The sequence below is a fragment of the Passer montanus genome, unplaced genomic scaffold (assembly GCF_014805655.1).
Source record: "Passer montanus isolate IOZ18808 unplaced genomic scaffold, ASM1480565v1 scaffold189, whole genome shotgun sequence".
Classification (NCBI taxonomy): Eukaryota; Metazoa; Chordata; class Aves; order Passeriformes; family Passeridae; genus Passer; species Passer montanus.
The window spans coordinates 465,316-475,881 of NW_024366381.1; positions in this window are offsets into that span (position 1 = coordinate 465,316).

Here is a 10,566-nt window from a genome sequence, read left to right on the forward strand (position 1 = left end):
CACTGCCAGGGATCCAGGGGCAGCCACAGCTGCTCTGGGCACCCTGTGCCAGGGCCTGCCCACCCTCACAGGGAAGAATCAAAGCTGTCCTCGTGCAGCCCTGGTGGATTCATGGTCATCTTCTCTCATCTTGGAACTGATTTTTCATTTTCCAAGAGAAGAGTTTCCCCTCTGTTTTTTTCCTTTCTCTATCCTCTGTTTACTCCAAACTCAAGTGTGAACACAATCTGGGCTCCTGCAGCTGCCCAACGGCCTCATTGCCCAACAGAGGCAACCAGGGAAGGCTTACCTGGGAAGCGTGGTGGGATTAAAAAAGAACACCCCTTTGAAATGTGGAAACCTTGCTTTGAGCTGGGTAAGGATTTAAGGTTAGGAATATTCTAGGAGTGAGCCAATGCAAAGTGACTTTTATGATTCATTCTGTCTCCAGCCTGATCTGGAAGTCGCTGCAGACATAGATGGTGGGTGACATTGAGATGAGAGGGACAATACAGATGTCAAGAGAATAAAAGGTGCAGTGACATGATTTTATGGGCTAGATAATATTCTACAGAATATAATAATACATGGAATATGAATATGAATATATGCCCTGCCCAGACAAGAGTTCACCCATGAGTTCATCCCATGGGATGCTGGACAGAAAATGAGAGCTGGGCATTACCATCCCTTATCCAGGAGCACGAGGGGCAGCAATTATTCAATAATTATTCAATTATTTCACTCTGTGGGGTGAGCAGGAGAACCTCTGGCCTGATGCTGTGCCCCCAGAACCATTCCCCTTCCTCCCACAGCTTTTGCAGATCTGCTCCTCACAGAGGAGCAAAACACCAGCTTGACTTTGAGGCAGGAGGAATTACCCAACCGGACTGCCCTGAGCAGTTCCAGGGCACTGCAAATGCAGGAACTTGTCAGAGCTGCAGTTGATTTGCAGATTATTTATTTGCTTATTAGATCACATTTGGCTGATGGCTGCTGTGATCCTCTGGAGCGTGAGCTCAGAGATCTTCCCTGGAGACCCACCAGCGTCTGGCTTGGTGGCCAGCTCTGAGCCATCCCTAATTAACCAGTTTTGCATTTCTAATTGAGCTCTGGAAGTCAGCCAGCAAGAGCAAGAGGCGTTCACCTGGCTGCCACCCTTTGATGACAGCAGTGGAGGTGAGGAGGAGGTGGTGGCATGCCTGGAGCTGTGCCATGTGTCCTGTCACAGCCCCAGCCTGCTGAGACCTCCTGTGGGGCCAGAGCTCAGCTCAGCCTGGAGGTTTGTGGTGGAAAAAGATCCTTCATGCCTGTCCCACCGCCTCTCCTGGGGTGGAGGGGGCTCTCAAGGTGAGCAGAGCTTTGCACAAAGTGTCACCGAGGGAATTGCTTTGTGTCTGTTCTGGAGGGACATTTCAAACTCTGCCTGCATCAGAGCTGCTGTGCAAATGGAGCATCCATCAACCTGCCTGGGAAAGCTTGCCCGCCACTCTGATGGGCATCAGGCACCTCTTCCCATCCCACCTTCTCCCCATGCAACCATTGGTATCTTCTCCGGGGCCATTCCAAACCCTGCTCTTCCCATCCCACCTTCTCCCCATGCCACAACAGTATCTTCTCCAAGGATCTGACATTCCTCCCCAAACCCTGCGAAATATGGAAGAAATGGTGGATTCCATCCCACCTTCTCCCCATGCCACCAACAGTATCTTCTCCAGGGCCAAAATGTTCCTCCCCAAACCCTGCTCTTCCCATCCCACCTTTTCCCTACACTACTAGCAGGCTCTTCTCCAAGGACCTGACATTCCTCCCTAAATCCTGCTCCTCCCATCCCACCTTCTCCCCATGCCACAACAGGCTCTTCTCCAAGGATCTGACATTCCTCCCCAAACCCTGCTCTTCCTTTGAAATATGAAAGAAATGGTGGAATTCCATCCCACCTTCTCCCCGTGCCACCAATGGTATTTTCTCCAGGGCCCCAGTGTTCCTCCCCAAACCCTGCTCTTCCCATCCCACCTTCTCCCCATGCCACCAACAGTATCTTCTCCAGGGCCCCAGTGTCCTCCCCAAACCCTGCTCTTCCCATCCCACCTTCTCCCCATGCCACCAATGGTATTTTCTCCAGGGGCAAAATGTTCCTTTCCAAACGCTGCTTTTCCCATGCCACCTTTTCCCAGCACCACCAATGGGCTCTTCTCCAGTGACCTGACATTCCTCCCCTAATTCCTCCCCAAACCCTGCTCTTCCCACCCCACAGAGCCCGTGCTTTGCCTCGTCCTGCCCCTCTGAGGCACGCACCCCTCTGGCACAGGGACTGCCTCTTCTTGACACAGCTCAAGCATTGGAAGAATGCGTCCCGGCTGGCTGGGGCTGGGCGAGCAGCACGCCGTGGGCAGGCATCCCAAATCCGCCTCTTCTCCAGCTCCAGCCCACCATCCCTCGCCCTTCCTCGCCTCCCTCTTCCTCTCTGCTCTCCCCCGCCTGTGGAACAAGAGGGCTTTGTCTGCTCGCCCCGCTCGGAGCAGCACGGACAGCCTGAACTTTCCCTGAGTGAGTTTTTCCCCTCCAGCAGGATTCTGTGCTGTGCCGATGCCAGGGATTAACTAAGAGCATGACTCAACGAACCAGTTCAGACCAAGCAAGAACAACCCTTCATTTTTCTTCCAAGATTCTGGCTCAGCCCGGCACAGGCTGTTCTGGAGCATCAGAAAAGGGTGGTTAACGTGAAATATGACTTTTTAAACAGTTTATTACTTTTCCTGTCCTTTGTGTTGCGGCTGGTATGGGAGGCTGATGGAAATGCAATCAAGGAGATCATTCCAAGGTAGTTTTTCCCTACACTTTCTGTCTGATTTCAAGGTTTCCCTGTGACATTCTGGTGTGTATTTGACAGAAGTGACACGTGCCAGGGGATGGAGATGAACATTTTCAGGAGGGATGAGAGTCCCAGTTCTGTTTCATAGAATCATGGAATCATTAAGAAAAGACCTGTAAGGTCGAGTCCAATGTTAACCAAGAGCTAAATCCACCACTAAACCCCATCCCATGGCTGGGCAGGGCCACACTGGGGGCAGAGCTGTCCTTTGGGACTGAAGCTGCCATTTTCATGGAAAGCATCATCAGTGCTGTGTTTTTCCTTGCTGTCCTAGAGCTGCTTCCAAGCCTGAGAGCCCCGACGCTGCCAGGAGCTCACCAGGAACAACCTGCACTGCTTGGGATTGCCCAGGTGGGATCCCACATGTGCACTGCTCATCCTGGATGAGAAACATCAAGGAGACATTGGTGAGGCCCTGGCACAGGGTGTCCAGAGAGGCAGTGGCTGCCCCTGGATCCCTGGAAGCATCCAAGGGCCAGGTTGGATGGGGTTTGGAGCAACCTGGGATGGTGGAAGGTGTCCAGGCTTATGGCAGGGGTGGGATGAGATGGGATTTAAGGTCCCTTCCAACCCAAACCATTCTGGGATTCTGTGATTGTGTCTCTCCCTTTGCTTTCTTGTGGATGACATGGAAAAGGAGAAAGAGGCAAGGCAGGAGGTTGGGGTGTGGAGCAGCAGTGCCCAAGTGTGGGACAGGAAAGCCTCCTCAGGTTTGGGAACACCAGGGGTTGATCTGGAGCTCTGGAGGTTTGTCCTGCCTGCAGCTCAGGCATTTGGAGAGCGGGAAACCAGGAGGTCCTTGATGGCAACCTAACATCTACACCCAGGAGAAATCCTGCCACCAGCTGGGACTGTCCCAGCAGGGAAAGGAGTCAGACCAGTTCAGGATTGCTCCAGAGTGGGTAGTGACCCGCGGGTGCAGCCCAGAGAGAACAGCTCCAAAGCACCATGGAGGTGGGAAATCAGCTCCTCATGCACCTGCAACGGGCTCCAGAGTGAGGAGGTGCCCAAAGAGGGGCTCTGGAAAAGGTGTCCTGAGGGTGAGGAGCGCACAGCTCTGCGTGTCTTGTAGGAATTTCATGTTGGAATGTCCCTGGCCCTTCTGGAGCCTGAGTAGAGCCATGTCACCAACATCACTGTCCATGCTCCTCATCGCCCAGCAAACAGATGGGCTGGGGATTGCCTCCCCTGCAAAATTCCATGGCGATGGGCACTTTCAGTGCACTGCTGCCCGAGCTGTGGCAATTCCAGCCCGATGTCTCTGACTCCCTCTGTCACACCTGCCGAGCGGGGCAGGCACCTGCTTTCAGCCTGGCAAGGAAAATCAAGGTGTCACCTCCACCTCCATCAAAAACCACCTCACTGGGCTTCCCAGGAAGCTGATCAGTGACTGAACACACTCCATGTCCATGCCTGGGAGGAGTGATAAGCAGTGGGAAGTGCCTTTGTGCTCTGTGCATCCCAGACAGAGCCATGGCTTTGCAACACGAGGGATTTTCCGTGGGGAGAACCAAGCAAAGCCAGAGCGGGTGGGAGGGAAGGTTTTCCAGCACTGAAATGTTTCATTTGGATGTTTTTCTACAGGAAACTTTCTGCTTCCAAACAACCAGGGCTTTCTGTTCAGCAGTGACCTCAGTGGGAAGAAAAATTGCTGCACAAAAGGGACGGAGAGCTGACGCCAGGAGCTAAACCTCGGCGCTGGTCCCACGAGCAGCTCTGGGTGGGTCCAGACAAAGCATTTTTCAGAGATTTTGTAAAAGTAGTGGAATAAAAATCCCTCCCAAATCTGGCTTTTCTTGTTTGTTTGTTTCTTTTTTTTTTTTTTTTTTTTTTTTTTTTTTTTTTTTTTTTTTTTTTTGGGAACTCTAGAGCACAGTTGGTTTGGACCCCAAACACCAGAACCTTCCCAGCTTCCTGGCTTGGCCTCTACAGCAAAAGTATCCAGATCTTTCCCATTTCTTCATCTCTCCAGGCTCCTTTTGCTCCCTCATATTGATTGAAAAAACAACACCCCAATTAATAAATCCTGCAAGAATCCTGAGGGCCTCATTAAAATCCTTCCCTGTGAGGGAGGGCAGGCCCTGGCACAGGGTGCCCCGAGCAGCTGTGGCTGCCCCTGGATCCCTGGCAGTGTCCAAGGCCAGGCTGGATGGTATTAGGAGCACTCTGGGATGGTGGAAGGTGTCCTGCCCATGGCAGAGGGTAGAACAGGATGGGATTTAAGGTCCCTTCCAACTCAAACCATTCTGGGATTCTCTGATGTTGATCCACCCTTATTAGTATGATTTTATTCCTCTTTCTGCATTATTGACTCCTTTACTTCAGTGGGAATTGGGGCAATTTATATTCATATATTCATCTATTCATGTATTCAGAGGAGCAATTTTGGTGACTACTGATGGCCATTCCCAGTAACACCTTCTCCAGATGGAAGAGATTTCCCAAAAGGTGCTTCACCACTTTGACTCCTGAGCAGTCGATTTGGGGTGAATTTTGCTCTCCAGAGAAAGCCACCATGGATCACATCTGTCCTAGGAGACACCCAAGACAGATTTCCCATTAGAGCAGCCAACAAAACCGAGCCATGGTTTGGCAAACTGTGCACTCAGAATGCCTCAAAAAGAGTTTTGGACTAAAAAGTCCTTTTTCTGCATGTTCTGCAATTATTTCACTCCAACACTGAGCTCAATTAATTCCAGAGTACACTTGAGAGAAGAAAGGAGAGAAGATGAAACCTGCACTCTAATTTTCCAGAGCATTAGGCCTGTGGCAAAACACATCTCAGCTAAGCCATCCATGAGATTTGCTTCCCAATCTCAGCCCAGGGAATTTTCCAGAGGACACATGGGCCAGGAATCCCAGCCTGGGAATACCGTTCAGAAGTGGTTTTCCAAAAAAATGCCAACCAGCTGCTTTTCCACCCTCTGGGTGCTTCAGGGCCCCATCCTGAAATGTGCTGCTGCATCCAAGACTGGGCATCTCCACTTCCCCACTTGCTGCCATGACCCCATTTCATTGCTTTAATTTGTGATGTTTTCCACAATTTTGTATGGGTAGAGATCCCGGCATCTCCTGCTAGGGATCCATGATGGAAATTGAAGGAGTTGCAGTTGGAAAAACCCTCTAAGGTCATCAGACCCTGCCTTTAACCAGCACTGCCAAGCCCACCCCAAGTGCCACATCCACAAGGATCTGTAACCCTTCCCTTCTCCACTTTTTTTTTGCAGAGCTGAGCGACCAACACCAGCTTTTTGTCTGGGAAAACCAAAAACAACAAATCTGGGAGAGGAAAAAACAGGGAAAAGCAGGAAAAGCAGGGAAAACCTGCAAAAGAGGGTTTGCTTGGGTCCATCTTATGAGGAGCTCACAAAGGAACTGCTGCAGGTGGAGGGTTTTTCTCCATGCCTTGGATTGCTGTTGGATGTTTGGAGCTGCTCCCTGCCAGGATTGCAGGAGCGTGCTCCATGTTTGCAAACCCGTTTCAAAAACACCTCGGAATTTGCCAGGAAACAAAACTCCAAAGAGAAACCGGATAACTGGGATGAATCCTGGCCTTCTATTCCAGCTCTGATTAAGAAAAGATAACCTGTCTTGTCGTGGGGAGGGAAGTTTGCCCCTAAAGGAAAAATCAAAACATGCCCTCGTGAGGAGGGTCAGCCATATTCCCACAGAACACCTCGGTTTTGGTGGAATCATCGTTGTCTGCCAGGAAAATCACTTTGTAACAAAATACCCAAAACACCAGCCCCTGGGAGATAGGATGTGACAGATCCCATCCATCAGGACCATGCCAAGGAGGAGGTGGTACCAGGGCGTGCAGGGAGATTATCCCAAGTTTACCTTGGCTCCAGAAGACCCTTGCAAGTTATCCATGTGTCTCTGAGCTGACATTTAAAGCTGGGAGGTTCTGGCTGGCTACAGAGCTCTGATCTAATTCCATTCCAGTGTTTTCCTTGTCGTGAGCTCGTTCCTGGCCTGATCCAGAGTCATATTTTCTCCGGGAACAGTTGTGTTTTGGATCTCCTCCTTGTCAGAGGTTTGTCCCAGGAGGGCTTTGAACCAGAAGGACTTTTTCCAGTTTTCAGGACTCGCAGTGACCTCATCGTGTTTTCTCGGCGCGGATCAGAAGATGAATGTCAAGAAAAATAAAAGTATTAATCCAAAGATGAGGCTTGCAGGGAACATGGAAAAGCAGCAAACTGGGAAAAACAAGCTAGAAGACATGAGAATATCAGTTCAATACCACAAGAATAAAAACAAACCCTCAACCCACAGACAACCTCCCCCTCAAAAAAATGTGAAGAATTCCCAGTGTTTCACAGGAAGTTTGTTACGCTAGTTGTTTTCCCTTCTTAAGACTAATATTTTGATTTTTAAAACTTCTGTCATGAGCACAAGGCCACCTGCTCCATGCCCGAGAACAACCAGCTGGGTTTTGGATGTGATCCCTTTGGATGAGCCAGGTTTTAGGAGCTGCCAAACTTTGCTGAGATCCTCACCCACGGGCACGAGGCAGGAGAGGCTGGGCTGTATCTGCATCCAGGTGCTGATTTGGGCTGGAAATTTGGACTTTGTGGAGCAGCACGAGTTTTCATCCCAGCTATCAGCAAAGTGAGGTTTGGGCCTGCTGCTGCTTCTGCTCGGGGTGGAGATAACACAAACACCCCTGGGAAGCTCTCAGAAGTCAGCTGGGGCTGTGCAATGCTAAGCTCAGCCCAAAAATGGTTTTTTTAAATGTTTCCTTCTAATTACAATGCTCTTCAGTGACAGCAGAGCAGGAGCAAGGGCTGCTTTTCTCTCCCCAGTCATCTCAGTGCCATCTATCTCCCAACAGTTCGTTTTAATTATGCAATTACAGTGTGTACAAAGCTTTCTGTGAGCTCCAGTGGATAATTAAAACAGATGGGGAGCTTAATGGGACCAACTCCTTTTTCTTCTTTTAATTAATGTGTTAACAGTTTATGGGCCAGCCTGTGGAGATCTGCTCGTCAGCAGCTCTGGGGGGTCCACAGGTCCCCCTGGTGTGTGCAGCCCTGTCATGGGTGGGGAGGTGCTGTCCCAGAAGTGGTGGTGGTGGTCTCCAGAAGGTCCCCACACGCCTCATGTGTCACCTCTGTGCTGTCCTGTCACTGGTGAGGCATGGGCACCTCGAGGTGCTGCTGGATGGATGAAAGTCTTGAGGAATGCACAGAGCTCCTGCAGCTCCAGGATATTCCAGGCTCCTCAGGAGATCATCTCAAGTGTCTGCTGGAAGAGACAGTGGAGGGAGAGGAAGAGGCAGGCATGGACATGTGAGTTCCAGGACAAAATCCACTCCAATTCCAATATGTGGGGATGAAAAGAGTTTTTGGGAGTAAGCTGTGGAGCCCAGTAGTGGTGGAAGACCAGGGAATGGGGCAGGATAGAATCATGGAATCACACAATGCTTTGAGTTGGAAAGGACCCTAAAGTTCATCCCATTCCACCTCTGCCATGGCAGGGGCACCTCCCACTATCCCAGGTTGCTCCAAGCCCTGTCCAGCCTGGCCTTGGACACTTCCAGGGATCCAGGGGCAGCCACAGCTGCTCTGGGCACCCTGTGCCAGAGCTCCCAGGGAAGGAGCCCTGTGTTTGCCCAAAGTGACTTGGAACTCCAGGATAAGGCAACAGGAGGCTGTGGAATCTTGGTGGCCTTGGGAATTAGGAGCTGTGTCCAGTTCTTGCTGATGCAGAATCAAACAGGCATCAAATGATGCAGGTGACAGCACCCAAAAGAAGGTGAATCCCCAAATTCCCTCTATGTAACTTGCTGAGCTCACAGAACACCAGGAATGCCAATGGTTCATGAGGGTACTGGAGAAGTTCATGGGATAAAAATCCACCAGGTTCCTAAAGTCTCAAAAGCCCCGTCAGGAAGCTTCTGAGCTGGACAAGTGAAATGAAATATCCATCTCTGAGTGACTCTCATGGGACAGGATGGCCGGGGAGAATTAAAGGTCTTTTCCAACCTAAACAATGCCAGGATTAATTTAATCTATAACCAACTCCAGCAGGGCAGTGCATGCTCTGCAGGCAGAAGTGCCAAGCCTGAGAGAAGGGAGGAAGGATTTGGAGAGCAGCCCCCAGCCCTGGGGGTGGCTGTGGGAGCACTTCAGGAGTAGCCTGATAAACTGATAATGTTTTACAAACTGGCCCTGACTGCAGCAACAAGCAAATCTGGAGGAAATCCCCTCCAGCCCACCACTGGATTGGGAATAAATCCCAACACTTCCTTGGGCTCCACTGGGCCACTGGGATGAGCTTCCTGAAAGAACAGCACCTTTGTGGGAATGATGCCCGAGCAGAAAAGTGCCACTTGATGCCATCTAACAGGAAAACCTCCCTGCAGAGGTTTGCTTTCACAGAATTCACAGAATCCCTCAGTTGGGAGAGACCTTCAAGATCATCCAACCCAGCCCCAACAGCTCAACCCAGCCCTGGCCCCCAGTGCCACATCCAGGCTCTGTTAAACACACCCAGGGATGGGGACTGCACCACCTCCCCGGGCAGCCATTCCAGAACTTTATCACCCTTTCTGTGAAAAAAACTCTTCCTGATAACCTCTATTTCCCTTGGTGCAGCTTGAGACTTTGCCCAAGTCCTGATGCTCTTCCAGGCTTGGAGCGCTGAGCTCCCACCAGGAGCTCCCACACCAAGTTCTTCCTGCCAAAGTCATGGCTGAGGGATGAGCAGGGCTGGTCTGAGCGAGCTGGCCAGCTGAAATAATAATCCCATGGTCAAGGGGAAAACAAGGAGTTATTCCTGAGCGCCTCGGGGTGTTGTGTGGATTTGATTTCAGGATTTTCAATGGCAGAGCGGCTCTGCAGCTTCATGGAGGTGCTCAGGGATGTGCACTGAGGGCAGACAGGGCTGGAGGGGACAGGGACACACACACAGATGCTGCAGGCTGGCGTTTCCCACATCTGCAGCCCAGCTGTTGGGCCACAGCTCAGCATTGCACAGCTTTTCCAGCTGAAAAATGTTAATAGCAGGGAGAGGGACACCTCGGGGAGGGAAAGCACAGCTCAGCAGCTGCATTCCAGCCCTGGGAGAAGCTTTGCATGGCACTGGAGGCATTTGGATGCTGGGGGAATGGACTTGGAGGAAAGCATCCAACCACAGGGATGTTGTCAGCCATGCCAAGCACGCTGTCCCCAGTGAGGGTCACTCAGCTGGGCCGGTATCAATCATCCTGTGATAAGCCCTGTGCCCCCCTGCCCCTCTCCAGCCACAGCCCCCAGCCCTTCCATTGCACAAGGAGCTCGTTGCTACAACAGGAATTGCAAAAAACCCCCATGGAAACTGCTTGTCTCAGCCAACCCCAAACTTCGCTGTATACACAGCATAAAATTTAGTTGCTTTAAACTTGCATTTTTTGGCTCAACTCTCCTGGCCACATCCTGAGCCCGAATGGATTGAATTACTGAGCACAAAATAAATTCCATCTGAGCAGGCTGCAGCCCTTGTCTCCCTGAACAAAGGCTGAGGTGTTTGCTTTGCCTTTTTTTTAATTTTTTCCCTTTTTGGACGAAAACGAACTGATTTTGTCCACGTGGAGGGAGAGAGGCTGGGACACTGGGGAGAGCCGTGTTAGCCATGGTTCCCTGACACCAGCCAGAGCTGGAGAGACACCATCCATTGCCTCTGGGTCAGTCCCAGGGCTGTGATGCTACTGCCACCAGCATCCTGCTGGC